The 17,448-nt window shown below is 32.9% G+C and overlaps 2 protein-coding genes across 4 annotated transcripts in view; both read left to right on the forward strand.

Annotated features, from left to right (window-relative positions):
- The window catches only part of LOC128234976 (uncharacterized), a 152,272-nt gene that overhangs the window by 41,316 nt on the left and 93,508 nt on the right, over window positions 1-17,448 (forward strand). The window lies entirely within an intron of this gene.
- LOC128234974 (uncharacterized) overlaps window positions 5,566-17,448 on the forward strand; it is a 47,079-nt gene continuing 35,196 nt past the window's right edge. For all 3 annotated transcript variants that reach the window (XM_052949632.1, XM_052949633.1, XM_052949631.1), the window contains exon 1: window positions 5,566-5,618. The gene's annotated coding sequence lies outside the window, so the exon portion shown is untranslated. The remainder of the gene's footprint in view (window positions 5,619-17,448) is intronic.

The raw sequence follows: 17,448 nt of genomic DNA on the forward strand, positions 1-17,448 counted from the left end.
ACAAGCGTATTCAACTGAAATGACAACCTCATTTCCAATGCAAAACGTACAATTACGGCGCTTTCCGTTATTTATTTGCAAACGTGCTTCTTTTCAATTATTTAAACTGTATGAATTTTGTGGAATTCTGCGTTGATAGTGTTCCTAAAACATTTACAACATTTTTATTGTTTTATTTCAAAGCTGAAGCAAGCTGTGCTTGCACTGATGACTTTGTTGTCTGAAATCACTGTTTAGTTTACCTATTAAGACTTTGAGAATATTGTTTACCAAAAGTGGGCTAAGTAATGTTCCTATTTTGAAGAGTTTTTAAGTCTTTTAAAGGCATTCATTTTTACGATAATCATGATAATATATATGTTCAAAATAGGAACATTACTTAGCCCACTTTTGGTAAACAATATTCTCAAAGTTTTAATAGGTAAACTAAACAGTGATTTCAGACAACAAAGTCATCAGTGCAAGCACACATATATATATATATATATTTCAAAATAAAGTAAAAGTAAGTTTTTGGTTAATTGAAATAAAAGACTAAAGACACTAAACGCCAGCTCCAAAAGTTAACGGAGGTGCAAAGAAAATGAGCTGTTGACACTTCCGTGGTGCAGCTGTGCCCTGTGTTACTTCTACAAACGTGAATGTGATTTATATTGTATTTGATAATTTTATTGACATATTTCAAAAATCGGACAATGTGGTTACGTTTGAATATGTATGACTATAACCGCAAAAGGAAAGGTCAGACCCTGGAAGGGTTCGTGCAGAATCGTAGGGTTCGTTGTAAAAAATGTCAATTGTTATGCTACGTTTGCTTGACACATGATGGACTTAAATGTAGCTGCATTTGAGATTATTTTGAATTGAATTCAATGTAGAAGAGCCTTACTGTCGTGTATTTGACACTAGATAAACTTAATTGCAGCAGAATTTGAATATACAGGGCACTAATTTGACTGATTTTGGTTAAGCTTCAATTATATGGATGGCACCAAACTGAGTATATTGAACCCCATATCTCATAAATTTGAATCTTTAAGACACACATCAAAACTAAAAGTAAACTAGAAAGTGAACTTTGAAGTACATTTTCCAAAATATGAATGAGGTGTCGATACACAAGATTATTCACTATATTACAAAGGAGTAATTTTTATAATATGGAATTGGCAGAAATCCTTTCCTTTTCAATCACGTACACATGATAAGTTAGTCTCCAGAACTTTAAATCAAGAACTTAATGTTAGTTCATTTTTCAAAACCAAATACCATATAGTGTTCGTGAACAAATACATATGATTAGTGTTGTACCGTCAGGAGCATGTATCAGTTCATGTGTACGCACCATGCATATCGTTAAACGTCGATTACGCTATTTCATCCGGGCTCGAAAATGTATGTTTTATAGAGGACATCGAGTTATAATTAGCTGAGGCTGGTGACTGTCAAACTGCATTTCACAATCGTATACTATTAACCTAACCTTTTTATTTAATTGAGTACCATCGAAACTCCAATTGTTAACAGAAAAGTTATTTTGTATAAAGTATTCAAACATCACAGGGAGCTTTGTTTTTTAAGTCGTTATGTGTATCTAACATCCAGTATAAATTAGCTTCCTTCCAAATCTTGGTTATATCGTTTCTGACATTTTACTTTAAATTCTGTTCACGGTCATAATACATCAATACGTGCTGAAATGTTTATGCATAATCATCACATGCCATTCAACATGCATCTTTGTCTGTTCTAAAGTATTGATCTAGTCAAAGCTGATGCAACGTTATCAGTGAAACGAGAAACCTAATAGATAACAAAATACAGTCTTAAGTAGTTGGGAAATCCCCTCTATTTCCCAATTGCGTAGTTTCAGAAATTCGTCGACCTTTATGAAGTTATTTGTTTGTTAGGACATATTCAAAATGGATTACTCATAAACAAGTAAGTCCTGTGATCAAAATTTAGTATTTTAGGTTTAGATACTACTAACTTTAATTACAATTACACTACTACATGTAGTACTACAATAGCAACTTTCAATACGTAAATTAAATCGCATTGCCTGCATAATATTAAGTGTGGGTAAAAACAGTAATTGTTATCTTAAATCAAGTATGTTGCGTGATTTCAAACGGAAATTAAAAATTTGGCAATGTTTAACTAAAATAAAAATAGAAGTATTATTTTGATTTTTTTGCTCAGCAATCCATAGAGTATGGCAATCGAATTATTAAACACATTCTTAAATCGAGTTAAGATAAAAAAATACTTCAACCAAAATGATTGTTAAATGGAACCCGATAGTCTAAAATATATATTCGGTGCAGGTCCTTGTTCTACGTTAAAGAGTGTTTTCTTTATATTCGTCTGTACATTAACGCTCGTATCAGAACCGTTTCAAAGAGATGGAATTAAGAGGTTATTTTAGGATTTTGCGTTATATGTGGCGCGGTTTGGTACGCCCCCTTTACAGAGAATACGAAAATATACAGGGCTTTATAAATTAAATGGGGCATACGGTCATCCGCAAGGAATAATGAAGCCATTTTAGTCGGAAATAGTGCATTAGATTTCATTCAAGTGCATTATTTTCATTTTTTTCTCGAATAGTGACATAACCAAATTACATTTTTCTGAACGTTCCCAGGCGGTAAATAACAATCCTTGATAAACCTACCTAGTATCTTTATATAGTATATATGCACTGTGCTGTTTGTGGAGTTTTGTGCTGTTCTTCCATGTTTCTTGTTTGTGCTTTTTTTGTTTTTGTGTTCTATGTCTGTGGCGTTTACCCAGTGCCATTAAACCGGGTTTATGTTTAAATATTTTGCTACTGAGTTTGTTTATGTAGTTTTTCAAGTATAGAAACAGTTTTAAAGGGGATGCGCGCCGGATGCGCCCCGTATAAATCCAGTAGTGGAAATCACCGTTTAAATATACGTTGATAAATTATAACGATATATACATACGTGCATGCCAACTTTTGAACGATGTCATAGACAACAGGGTATAAAACAGTTACTTTACACATAACTCTCTTGATCGAATAACTTGGCTAGCAGGTACAGTACCTTATAACTTATCTACTGATTGACAACTGAGCATTGATATTGAATGCATTGTTGTAGACAGTAAAATATTATTTTTAAATTTTGAATTTGAAAATACTTGAATCAGTATTCCTTTAAATGTAACAACTTTATTATTTAGAAAACTAATTACAAGTTTGAAGCATTTTATATTCATACTCCAGATATGTTCCTACCGGCCTCTCATAAATTGTAGACTCCGTAACAATTTTCTTGTTGAACAGGATCGATAACATTTAGCATGTCATTGAAAGAAATAATTGAATTGTACTCAATGTAACGAAAATGTTTTGGCTATAAATTCAATATTGTTTTGAAATTTGCCTACTTGACAAAAGGAAAAACATTACAACTTTGCATATAAATAGTATAAATAGTCATCATTTAGTCCTTTCTTCACAATTGAATTTATCATATCATAATATGTTATGTTTGTGACTATTCATTTGTATAAAATATATAACAGCTTCAACCGCTTTAGATTAAAATTGAATCATATAAACTATGTCATGTCTAATTATGAACAGTATGTTTTGCAGAAAAAAAACCCTGAGTGAATAGATTTATCTTAATTAATACCAGACTCGATTTTGCGATTTTTTCTCTTTTAAACGTAGCTGGGGCAGTCTAATTTTCGTTTTTGAAACAATTCGTCTTATTTAATAAGCGCAATTATATACCCAATATTTGGTTTCACATAATTTTTCATTTAAAAATTGCGATAACAATTCATTTTACAGCATAAGTAGCGTATGATGTAGAAGTCCGCAGTGAATACGATACCGATACAGACCAGAATGGAATGGAACAAACAAGGCCAAAGTGGCAAGTATCAGCGTGTTATCATTCTCTGGATAAGGTTTGAACTCGTATATTAAACCTTTTGATAATGTTAACCATGCAAGTACTATTATTGCATGAAATGTTTGTGTTCGGTCCGTTATCGTGGTATGTTAAAACGCAAAAACCCGAGCGTTTTGGGTAGAAAACGTGCAGTATTCAGTAAATTAACGTGCCATTATTGACCTTTTTTGTTTTACATAAGCTCTATCAGGGCCCGCCTCATTACAAAGTTCGCTGAGCGACCTGGTTTCTGACCGAAAGTGGATCAACAATGCAAACTTTTGCACTAAACATATTTCAGCATATAAAGCTGTATACAAATATTTAAAAAATGAAACAAACCAAATTTAACTTTCATATTTTCTTCTTTGTCATTTCCTGCCAAGCTGAGGCGTGTTTACTAAATAGTACTTTCTGCAGTTGTTTTGATTATTTGTTTGCTTTAAAAGCACCTAATGCACTTTATTAAGTCTAAAAGTTTGACTCTTCCTACTTGAGTTATATTTGTCGACTTTATTCAGAACAAACGACTTATATGGACATGATTCCATTACGTCGTATGCAATGAACACAGAGTTTTCAACTATTTTTTTTCTCTAATGCTGAAGATGTTGTACATTTTATCCAGAACATTTTTACTTTTTTCCGGTTTAGATTTGTTGCCAAAACATATAAAATGTAAAAGTAGGAATATATCGGTAATTAATTGGTATAGGTATTGTGTGTAGATAATCCAAGTAATCAAGTAGATTTCTAAAAAAGATACACTTTCCAATCGCCTGAACACTGAATAAAATGGCGTCGCAACAAAATTGCAACTGTCGATTTATGTTGCGGCCCTTATAGAGCTTAATGTAAAGCTTTCAATGACATCACTCGTGACGTCACACAATAACATGTTATGGAAGTTTTCATGAACTAACTGTTTTTGCATTTTCGTGACATTTAACAGATGTTTTAACACAAGTTACTCACGGTGTGCATTTTATGCAATACTAGCAATAATTCACCTTTTTTTCGGTATTTACCATCTGCAAAGGCTCTCTAAACGAGTTTACAAACCTCGTGCTAAAAAAAACAACTTAAGTCGAGTCATACTTTCGTTAAATTTGTGTTTACCTTATTTGAAAGTATATATTTAATATTGCAATAATATATTTATAAGCAGTATCTCTTTAGCATCACATTTTGCGCATGCGCAGCGGTCATGGACGAGTTAGTATTTATGTGTAGTTATGACGGCCATTGTGGATGACATCATTTCTCTGATTGGAATTTAAAAAAAAATATATAAAGAAGGAGAACACGTACGTTGGACAGTTTCGAGAAATGTCTTGTAACAACCTAACCAATTTGAAAGTGTTTTCAAAATGTAGTATACAAAACGTAGTATACAAAACGTACACATATTTATGCACAAAATTTGCACCACGTTTGTTGTTGTTATTTGCAAATCATCATGAAAGAACTCTTTGGTGACTTACGTTCATAATTTTAGATCTGTGATTTGCAAATATTTGTGTTTTCTCTATCTCCCGAATGCTTCAGTGTTAACAGGCATTTCTCTGCTGTGTATGTAACACGTTTTTTTAACAGTAGTATTTTCATCTTTCCATCGAAGCGTCCAATGTCGTTTAGCATTGCAGTCATCCACAGTACATTTTACGACCACTCCTGTTATCGAAGGTAAATATACATGTGATTTCATGTTTAAATAAAAAGTCGGATCAGCTCAAAAGTAAGCGCAGAACATTTTTAGGACATAAAACAGTAGAAATGCTAAATTGTTACAAAACAATAGCTATTATACATTCTTAAGATATATACTATCAAATTTCTGCTATAAATGGGTAAAACAATCGATATAATAAATATCATGATACAACATCCTTGTTTTACTTTTTTCACTGTTTTTCTTCCGTTTTTCCTTGCCAGTTTTAGAAGTTCTTATGTTTTCATTCGCAACACTCATTTCAATTGATGAAGCACTAGATAAACAGGTTTCTTTATTACTTTCAACTGTTACTTCATTGTCTGACTCGAATATTTTGCTTCTCGGGTTTCTGTATGAGCTAAATACAGCTGTGTGGTTTGATCTTGACACTGCATGTAGGTTCATTTACAGCTGTTTGTTAAGGACTTTGTCTCAGAATCAATGATATCACTTTTATTGTTGATTTTAGGCTCAGCACTAAGATAACCAACATTGATATTTTCACTCAAGTTATTCATTTCATTATCTTTTAACTTTGAATCACTGTTATTTGGTGCTTCCTTGGGTGTGTTTGCCATTTTACTATCGTAGTTGTTAGTTGTCTGTCCATTAATAGTATCTTCCTGAGACATGAGCATATTTGTTTCATTTTCTGACCAATCACTCCATTCGTTTTTCATCTGCAAATATAAAGAACATGTATTTATTTCATTGATGTCTACATCTACCCATAACTATCATAATTTATTCATTCACCTTTCATGTTCAAATTATTAACCAGGCATTCATTTTGATAGTGTTTGCTCTTTCAGAAGTTAATGTTTACTACGGGGCATATACTAAGCATCCTTTACATGTAGATAATACGCATCTTTAATATTCTACAATGAAACCAACTCTCAAGGAATATCTTAATGATAAATATGCTTAGAAATAAACATGTTAGAATATGAATGTAGCAGTATTAACCGGTATTATTTTGTTGTTTCTTGCTATTGAAATTGTTTCAGTTTATTAAAAACCGTTTTAAAATAGTTATAATTACCTTTGTGCTTTCTTTTTTAACTGGCTGTATAAAAGCTGTTCTAAAACGTGTATTATCCAACAAAAACAAACATTCAACTGAATATTTGAATGAATTCACACACCAGGCTAGCCTGTTATCAACACATAATTAACTCAATAAAAGTGTCATATTGCATCGCCAGAACAACCTTTATCTCCATAGCTGGTTTCATATACCAGTACACACAAATATTGTCCCTGTTATGTTGCTGCCATAACACGCTGAATTGAAATAGCTTAAAATGGCAGAAGCAATTTTGACATTAAAACAAATCTTTAAAGTCTATCATAACATAGCATGTTTTGGCACAAACAATTTCAGCCAATTTTAACAGATCTCTCCTACCAGAAGCAGCTTACAACAGATAGAATGTTTTGGCACGTCATAATCCCACATTATACTTCTTACATGGCCAGTGCCAAAAGCCGCTTAGTTGTTGTAGTATGTTCTGGCTTGGATTTGTATTGTACGAATCGTTTTTCATAATGTCTATTGCAAAATAGCATATTCTTCCAGAAAAAAAAATATATAGCACTGTAGAATAGCTGGTTTGGTTTTTGAGTGATAAATATGGAAATAACCCATATATAGGCATGCAGATAAGTTCATTATATCCGGATGGATATCCCTCATCAAAATATGCCAAAAAGTGAAAATAACCAAATTGCATACATAGCATGTTCTGGCACTAACCCATCGAAATGCAAAAAGTGCTGTGTTCTTCGAGAAACAAAAGCTTTCATACAGACAATAACAGGCCTACATGACTATCTGTGGAGGCAACAATACCTCATCAAATGTTCTTTTAAAAAAACAAGATACCTCATAGACATAAAAATGCAGTTGAAGGGATTGTACACCAGATTAGCACCAAAAAAAGTTTTTTCTGTAACAAATCTGAGGACAATTATTTAATGGAATGCGTTAAGCTGTGATATCATAATTGTAAAATAGATACAAAAATGGAAAAAAAAATTGTGTCGAAGACCGGATTCAATCCTGTGTCGCCTAAATTAACATAGTAGGCTTAGTCCATGCCTGCATGGCCAAAGGTTGGTTTGTCCATGTATTGGTAGTGAAAATTTATTTGCCAACAAATAGGCTTAGACCATGCATGCATGGACAAAGGGGGTTTGTTCATGTATAAGTAATGAAAAGTATATTGCCAACAAAGGAAGCTTGGTCCATGCATGCATGGCAAAGGGGGTTTGTCCATGCATGTATGGCAAAGGTGGGTTTGTTCATGTATAAGTAATGAAAAGTATATTGCCAACAAAGGAGGCTTAGCCATGCATGCATGGCAAAGGGGGTTTGTCCATGCATGCATGGCAAAGGTGGGTTTGTTCATGTATTAGTAATGAAAAGTTTATTGTCAACAAAGGAGGCTTAGCCATGCATGCATGGCAAAGGGGCTTTGCCATGCATGCATGGCAAAGGTGGGTTTGTTCATGTATTAGTAATGAAAGGTTTATTGTCAACAAAGGAGGCTCAGCCATGCATGCATGGCAAAGGAGGCTTAGCCATGCATGCATGGCAAAGGTGGGTTTGTTCATGTATTTGTAATGAAAAGTATATTGTCAACAAAGGAGGCTTAGCCATGCATGCATGGTAAAGGAGGCTTAGCCATGCATGCATGGCGAAGGTGAGTTTGTACAGGTACTCGATAAAACAGGACCACAAATGTATGAACCAAAGGTATTATCAATTTTCAACTTCATATCTATACTGAAAAATACCTTCTTATCTTAGATTTTATGACTTATACTCATACATTGGCCGAACCAAGAAAATGTTAGTGAAACTGCACGTTCTATATTTAATGTCATATTCCGACTTCAGAAAATAGACTGTTTTCTTTTTATTGTGAAAAAAACCTCTGTATGGGTATTTTTTTACAATGAGGTAAACATCTGTACAGTTGTACAAAACAGAACAAACTAAAAGTGTGACAACAATCAGTTAAAAAAAGTGCGACAACATCAGTTAAAAAGACTACAAGTATTTGTGTACTCGTTATATCTGCGATAATGACCAAATCACTGCAATGTCACATCAGTCAGAGTCTAGTGAATCGTGTGAAATTTTGTTTGGATATCCTGGACTCGATATTTATTCACATAGTCTTCAGCCGATCATGAACAATCATATTGTTTTTGATGGCCAGAAATAACTACCCTGTGTATCATCCAAATACTACAATAAAATATCTCTACTAAACAATTTTAATAATAGTTAATGAAGTAAAAAACACTTATTAATATGTGTTTGACAAGGATATATTTCTTTACTAGGCAGCGCGCATGCAAAACGTCTAGATATTAAGAAACTGTATATATATATATATATATATATATATATATATATATATATATATATATATATATATATATATATATATATATATATATATATATATATGACCAATAAATGAACTACGGTAATTAAAGGTTGGCGATTATTTTCATCAGATCTGTCTGCCAATCCATTTTATTGGAGACATGAGCGTTAACACTAAGGCATACCAAGCATGTTTGTGGTCACATATCTTTGTGCATTTGAAATGAATCTGCCTAGCAGAATCAGGACCTTTACCTCCAAATTCAACGTATTTTATCATTTTTATAATTTATTATGAAATATGGGATCGTTGTTGTGACTCAGAGAGCTAGGCTAAAGTCTGATAAAAAATTCAGAGTTAACAAATTGGTTTGTTATTTAGTTATTTTAAATGAAAATATGGCATTGCTATATTAATTCTTAAACTGAGGCTCATCCAGTTTTACGTGTATCATTCTGAAAGTCTATTGACAAAGTATTTGATAGTGAACTGTCTGTTTCTAATATTAGCTGATTTTATATTTCAATTGTTGAAATTAAACAACTAATTCATTTTATTTGTTATAATGTATTATAATTACAAGGGTAATGGGTGCTGTAACTGTTTAGTAACATATTGTCAATTTTCACACTCTCTAAATAGTCAATCAGAACACCTCGACCCTTTTCTTTCCAAATAACATCTGATGTACATGCATTTTGAAATTTAACTTATGCTTGAAGATTGTTTAGTCATTTTTATTTACCCTTGATATGAATCTTAATGATTTATACAATAATACACTTCACCACACTTTTTGGGAATCAATTTAACCTTATAAACAATAACAGTCAGTTTAATGAACAACTAGAATTAGTGGTTTGACGGATAAGTAGTGTGTGTGTTGTATTGTAGGGGGATGATGGAGGGGGCAATTCCGGTCGGCACCCCAAAGCTGTTTTTAATTAATTGTCCGAGTTACTTTTAATGTCAATATTGCAGCAAAATGTACTAGTTCACACTTAAAATAGTTGAAAATATAGCCAAGTCCTTCATATCCTACTCATAAACATTGTTGTTATTTATCTGCATGCAATTTATTGCACGGTAAAAGCTTTGCCTACTGGAAACTGTTCTGATTAATGATTAGACAAAAACAAAGCAACGCCTTTCAAATGTGGTCCAATATTTACTTATACCAATGCCTTTTTTTCTCTCAGTCGATCTGTCTTATACTTTATTTCATGAAGTTTTTTAAAAATAATATGTTGCTTGATTGTCATGCCAAGAAATCCTATCCAATTTTCGGTTAAGAAGGAAACCCATGTATACCAGCATATACCTTGATTTTAGCAGCATATGCATTATGTTCCATTCAGTGGTATTGTGCTAAGGGTTAAAGGGCTGACTTGGTTCTCCATGATTTTTTTATCAGTTATCTGCTGTTACAGCTAATTCATTTCATTTAATGGCCATTACGACCAGCATGAATTTCAGGGGAGCAATAATTTTGGTCATTTTTCGGAAAAATCTTTCTATAGTGCATGGTTCTTAGATTTAACGCTTAATCTCATTTTGTTTATTACGACACTTGTCAAAAATAAAACAAAAATTTCAATAATAGTTTATTATTAACAAGATTGACATGATTTCCTGAACTATAAAAAAGTATAATTATTAATTAACTAAGATAAGCATTATATCTTTGATATTGTTTATGAACAATCTCCTTGACAACAATATTTAACTATCTAAACCACACTCTTGTTATTATGTTTAATTATGTTTAAAGATTGAAAACATCAAGTACAAATGTACTAACTATATTTCTTAGTTCCCCGACAGCTAAATATTTTCCTCACGCCGGCCAAATCCTAATAGCCTCTTTTAGAACAATACCGTAATCAATTCGTTTAATTTAACAACTTGAGTACGGTATTGTTCTATAAGAGGCTCTTAGGATTTGGCCGGCGTGAGGATGTATTTTGACACAAATAGAATCACAAACCCCAGTCAAACTTATCAACTTCCGGCTCAAAATGTTATGACTCATGTATATTTAATAAAATGATACCGTGGAGTCGTTTATCTGTGGATGTCGAAAATCTGCTTAAAGGGGCTATACTCCGTATGATAAAATAGCGAAAAAAAAGAGAAAATTTTCGAAAACTGGCATAAACTTGGCATCGATGTGTACAATGCATTGAAACTTACTAACTAAAGTACCACATAGTTTACATTTTATTTAATTTTAGCAGTTAGTTCGTATTTTTCCATTAAAAAGATTACTGGGTATGTCTACCAGGAGAAGTCATTCCTTATGCGTGATAGGCTAGTCGGTGTTATCACGTGATATTACCGAGGTACGTATTTAGCTTAATTACGATAGTAATAGAGTTAGCCGTCAAAGCTCAGTGGATACGACGCTGGACTGCAATTTTGGCGACACGGGTTCGAACCCGGTCTCCGACACAGTTTTTTTTTACATTTTGGTACTTTTTTTTATAATTATGATATTGCGTAATACAGTCCATTAGATAATTGTCCTGAGATTCGTTACAGAAGAAAAAAAAATTGGTGCGAATCTGGTGTACAGTCCCTTTATGGGTTCATTGTACTTTGCGCTCATTATAAATAGATAAATGAAGGGTCTTCACATTGATACAAAAAGCTTAGTTCCTTCATTTAGCAACATATAGTTGATTAACGCAAGATTAGCAGCATCAGTAGAAGTTATATGATAGTTAGTAGAAGGAATAGTAGTAGCTGTTGTTGTAGAAGTGGCAACAACAACAACAACAATTCAGCAGGAGCGGCAGTAGTTTTAGGGGTATCATCATCATCATCATCATTATCATCATCATCATATCATCATCATCATCATCATCATCATTCATCATCATCATTATCGGTGGTGGTGGTGGTGGTGGTTGTGGTGGTGCTGACGGTGGTGTTGTGGCGATGGTGTTGACAGTGGCAATAGCAGAAGCAGTAGTGGTAGTATCAACAACAATAGCTGCAGCATTACCACTAAGACTTAAGAGCACACGTATTAAATGACCAACATAGTCGGTTCTGTTCGGTGGGGTTAAATACCTATTTACAGTAACGATCGTTCTGAGTCATGCTATTATTTGGGGTGGGGGGGGGGGGTCAATATTTTACAGAAAAGGAGTCACTCAAGGACAGCGACCATTGTCGTGAGTTTATATCGGTCAAAATATGTTCTTTCACAAGTCACGGTATGAAGACAATGCCAGATGAACACAAAACTAAGCATTTTTTTAGATTGAAACATTGCAAAAACAAATCGCAATCAGTTATACGAAAATGCATTTTAACCGCCTCAGAATGTGTTCATGGTAATATGAACAAAATTGAAGTAAAATTAACATTCGGAGATTCAGTTTCGCCAATGTGATATATTTTTTTCAAGTTTCGTTTGTATTTTCCATTTTCCATGGTGTATACGTATACTTACGAACTCAATATTTTTTACAGTGAAAAAAAACAACAAAGCTTTAAAAATGAATAATAAGAGTGTGTGTTTTTGTTAAAAAATGCAAACCCAATAAATCTGACATTTTAAAATCAATATCAATATGCTTAGTAAAGCATACCCTTAAATATAATTCGACCTATGAGACGGCCAGATTCATATATAATGTAATATAGGTTACATTTTCATTCCAAATTAAACGGTTGGTTAAGCATACCATTTTCATTAACATCTGTCATATGTCTAAAACAATAATGTTACTCATTAAAAACAACATACTTTTGTTTAAGAATAAGTAAATAATAAGTTTTACTAAATTAAGTACGCTGTAATTATGTCTACTTGATACTTCTTCACGACTTTCTGGGCAAAATTAAATACATTTTTCCAAATCTTGACCCGAACTACAGCAACTTCCTAAATATGAAAACATGATTAAACACATGGTCAGATTCTCGGTCAATTAGGGGTTAATGTGTAGCTGAAATTGGCTCTTGTGTAGAAATGAAAAGTGGAAAAATTGGCTGGTATTTCTTGGCATGCATGCCATGCATGCATTTTGAATCGGAAATGCAAAACAATTATATAAGTCCCATACTAAATCCACCTTTAGAGAATATCTTATGTATAAAACATTTTTTGAAAATTTTGGATTACATTATATATCAGTTAGGCTTGATCTGTATGGATATTAATATTAAAAGTATAAAGAAAAAGGATTAAGTAGTCTGATTCATATGTCGGTTCTTTATTTCGAAATACAGCACAAATTATTATTTTTTAAACTCAAACTTTAGACAACATTGTTGCAGAGTTATAGGCTTTTTCACATTGAATTTCTTTTAATAGGTTGTCACTATCATTTTTAGTCGATATATACAAATACTAGTACCCGGCATACAGCTACTAGAATTACATAGCATTTTAAACTTTCATTGGATTTCTGACACTTGCTTATTATTCACCTAGATGTCTTTATATGACAATAATTTAGTTAAGGCTCATTGATAAATTGGCCACTATAACCTTTAGATCCATTGGCCCATAGTAGTCACTCCTCTTGTACTTTCTATTTTTTCCCAAACAGACATTCTTAAAGACTCCGAATTAAAACTTCTTTAATTTCTGATGCCTGGTGATTCTATATATTATTATCATTTTTTGTTATACAGTTTGAAAGGGTTTTGTGAAGTTAAAGAGTATGTGTTAACATTTTACTGAAAATACAATGATTTAATGATCATATAGTAACTATATATTTATATTCTAATTATATAAATATCATTATTGATAAAAAATGTGCCAAATATTGAGAAATGTGCTGCACTAAGTATAGTTTCGCAGTAAAAGTACTGCAAAACTGTACCATTTGAAAAACAGAAGAAGTATTTTGATAACAAGAGCCGTCGTAAGACAGCGCGCTCGACTACGCCGCTTTGACTTAGAATACAATAACGATGTAATAATACCAAGTTTGGTCTCTTTATGTCAAACCTAACTAAAATTATTCGATACATAAGATGACTTTGATGCTGCCCTCCCACCAGCCCGCCCAAACAATTACGCAAGTCATTCAAATAAATTGATTTCCCATTATGAAAATGTGGTTAAGAGTTACAAATATGCCTTTCAAAGGAAAAAAAAATCAAGGGCCATAATTTGTATTAAGGCTTAAAACGGAGTTATGTTTCTTGTTGTAAGATGGTCGTAAATAATTTTGAATTTTATTAATTGCATTTAATGAACGGTATAGAAGTTTGTTTTTATTAAAGTCCCAACATACCCTTAACTTTTACTTGCCTAAAACTGTAACCTAAGTCAATCAGGGGCCATAACTTGTATAAAGGATATGGAGTTATGTAACCTCATTGGGTGATGGTCCTGAACACATGTGTGAAGTATTAAGTCAATTAAATGTAGGGTATTGGACTTATAAGTGAAAATCCCAACTTGCCCTAAAACTTTAACCGGACGCCGACGCCGACGCTGGGGCGGTAGTATAGCCCACCTATTCTTCGAATGGTCGAGCTAAAAATGATATATTTTAGCCATATAAGTTTAGATCCACACTTTTCATTCATATAAATCTAAGAAATGTATGACGAAAAACACTTTTATTCAAATAGAACATTTTCCATTTGAAAAAAATAATTTTAAATTGACTTCGAAACTGTCCTATTTGCTTGCATATTCACATGGAACAGTTTCGCAGGAAAATAAAATTGCTTTGCCAGATGGAACTAAAGGACAAATGTTAAATTAAATAAATATTTGTAGGGATATGAACTTAATATTTTTGTAGGATATGTATCACAGTATTATATATATATATATTTGCCAAAAAGTGGTTTTCTGAAAATATGTCAAATGGAACAGTTTCGCAATCAGCCCTCGACATACTCACACACCTTTACAGCCCAACATTTGGTTATGGTTTCACAGTTATTCATTTACACAAACTCACAATCAATCAATTAATCAATCAATCAATCAATCAATCAATGCACACCCACCTGGTACGACATCCTTTGGAAGAGATGAATCTTACAGTCTGGTAGACGGTTGCAGACTTAACTTTATTGTCCCATGCAGCAACAGTTACTGCAATTAGATGTTGATGTTCGCACTAAAACAAAGCTTAGTATTGAGTAAAATTAAACATTCAGCCTGTTGGCTGGGGTAACATATCTAAATCCCCAAATGGATAATCAGCGAAACACGAATTGTATTGCGTGTCCGGGGGGGGGGGAAGGATATCTTGACGCAACTTACCATAGCCGCCTTGCGATTTTGTTCACAAAGCCGGCACACACAGTTCATTATCAGTTTGCATGTTGTGTACTGAAAAGTTCCAGCTGTCCATGACACTCGCAAAAAACCTATCCATGAATTAAAACAAATTAACACATAACTACCAGGTAATTATGGAAATATAAATGTCATTTTTTACTTAAATTATTGATGAATACATCTTATATTGCAGTCAAACTGGATAAAATATCAGAAAAATGTGTCCTGTTCCAAAAAGTGTGTTTTGAAGTTGCAGACAATAGTCCAAAGACCAAGAATTTAAGTGTTCAGACAGTGGCAGGCAAATCTTTAAAAAAATGTCAAAATTTTAAAACTTAAATAAAACTAAAAGTATACAAACCTTATATAAATCATGTGTAAACTCGAAAAAACATACAAGAATACAATGTACACATAATCAAATGCTACCAGAGAGAAGCATTTTTTTCAAGAACTACTTGAAGGGGTACTGCAACCCGCAAGTATTTCGTTGTGGGCCGACACCTTTAAACCTCTTTCCCGCACATTAATTAAACACGTCTTATGTTTTGTCAGTGCCGGTTTTGATGACCAGTATAAAACCAAAAGCAGTTTTTCTGCCAATATTTACCCAAATGATCTGGATGAATGCTTAACAAAAAAGTGCAGTGTACACAATCAAATAAAGTATTTAGTGTTCCAGAAATAATGAGCAATCTGAAATCTGACCCCTTACATTCCTTAAATATTCACAAAGTGTTAAGTTCTAATTCAAGCAACAAAAATTACATTCAAGCAGAATAATTTCAAGCAAAATGAACAAGAAAATAGAAACCAACTGAAATTTATTGTATTTTCAAACGTTTTATCCGTGTTTGTTTGTTATCTTTTTATGATTCAAATGGTAAAAAATGGTGCAAATGTGAGAAGCTCTGAATAAACTGATATTTTAATAAAAATAGTGATGAAATCACTGACATTATGTTTACTTAGCAACTAAAGCAACAGACCAACCAGACCTACCAGTATGCTAATCTATATTTAACTGCTAAATTCTAAAAACCCAAAACATACAGATAAGATCTGTGGCGCAGTTGTTTACATTGTGTGATTAAAATGCATATATTTTTGTTGGTGATTAGTTTAAATCCAACTGAAGCAATCTCTTATCAATATAAACCTTAGTTCATCCAACAAATTAAATATATTTGAATCTTAGATTTGTTTTCAGAAGATCAGCAATAATGTTTTTTCTTTAATTGTCTCAATTAAAAATGTAATGTTCAAGTTCATAAGCGCTGTTTTATCTGAGAATTTCCCTGGGTGTGAACCGCTTACTGTGTCCAAGTTATCCAAGCTGGATCTAAGACATTACTACAATATGGGCAATTTGCTCTGCCATTTTTTATAGATAATTGTGTATTCCAAAGGTATTCTTTTGGTACATTGAACTCACGACAATATTTGAACTCCTGACGTCCAGCAACCCTGTCATATTATCTAATCCAACCACTATGACATTGCATGCTCTTTACTGAACGAAAGATAAATGAAAACTCACAATTTTGAACAGTATTTTTTTGGTCACAGATAGCAACCTTTTAACCCCACTTAAACCGGTCTTCCCTATTTGGCAAACAGAGAATTTTTAGAAAATTTGATATCTGATGATCCTGTAAATTTTGTGTGGATAGACTAAATACTGTTCGAATTTAGCAAATAAAAACTTACATTTTGGGTTTATTCAGTGTAGACCCTAAAATATCAATTTTGATTTATAAGTATGTAGGTTTATTCAAAAGCTCAGTAGAGTTTAATTTATTTGTTAAGTTATCCAATTTCTGTAAATAAACATTACTAAACTCAACTATATTGTAGAGGGGCGTGTCGTAAAGTTAGTAAAAAAATCCAAATAATGCAACAGTCAATTGCAGCATGGGCCCGCAAGGTCCTGCTAATAGCGGGGACTTTGACTTTCGGTCCAGCCAATCCCAGGTAAAATTCCCGCTCTGCACAGACAAACTTCTGGTAAAAGCCCCGTCAAATGCATTATGGTCATTTCGTAACCTTTCCATTTCGTAACCGCTCATTGTTGGTCATTTCGTAACCATTGTGTTAGTCAATTCGTAGCCCTTAAGAATTCGAATGGTC

The sequence above is a fragment of the Mya arenaria genome, chromosome 5, assembly GCF_026914265.1.
Source record: "Mya arenaria isolate MELC-2E11 chromosome 5, ASM2691426v1".
NCBI lineage: Eukaryota > Metazoa > Mollusca > Bivalvia > Myida > Myidae > Mya > Mya arenaria.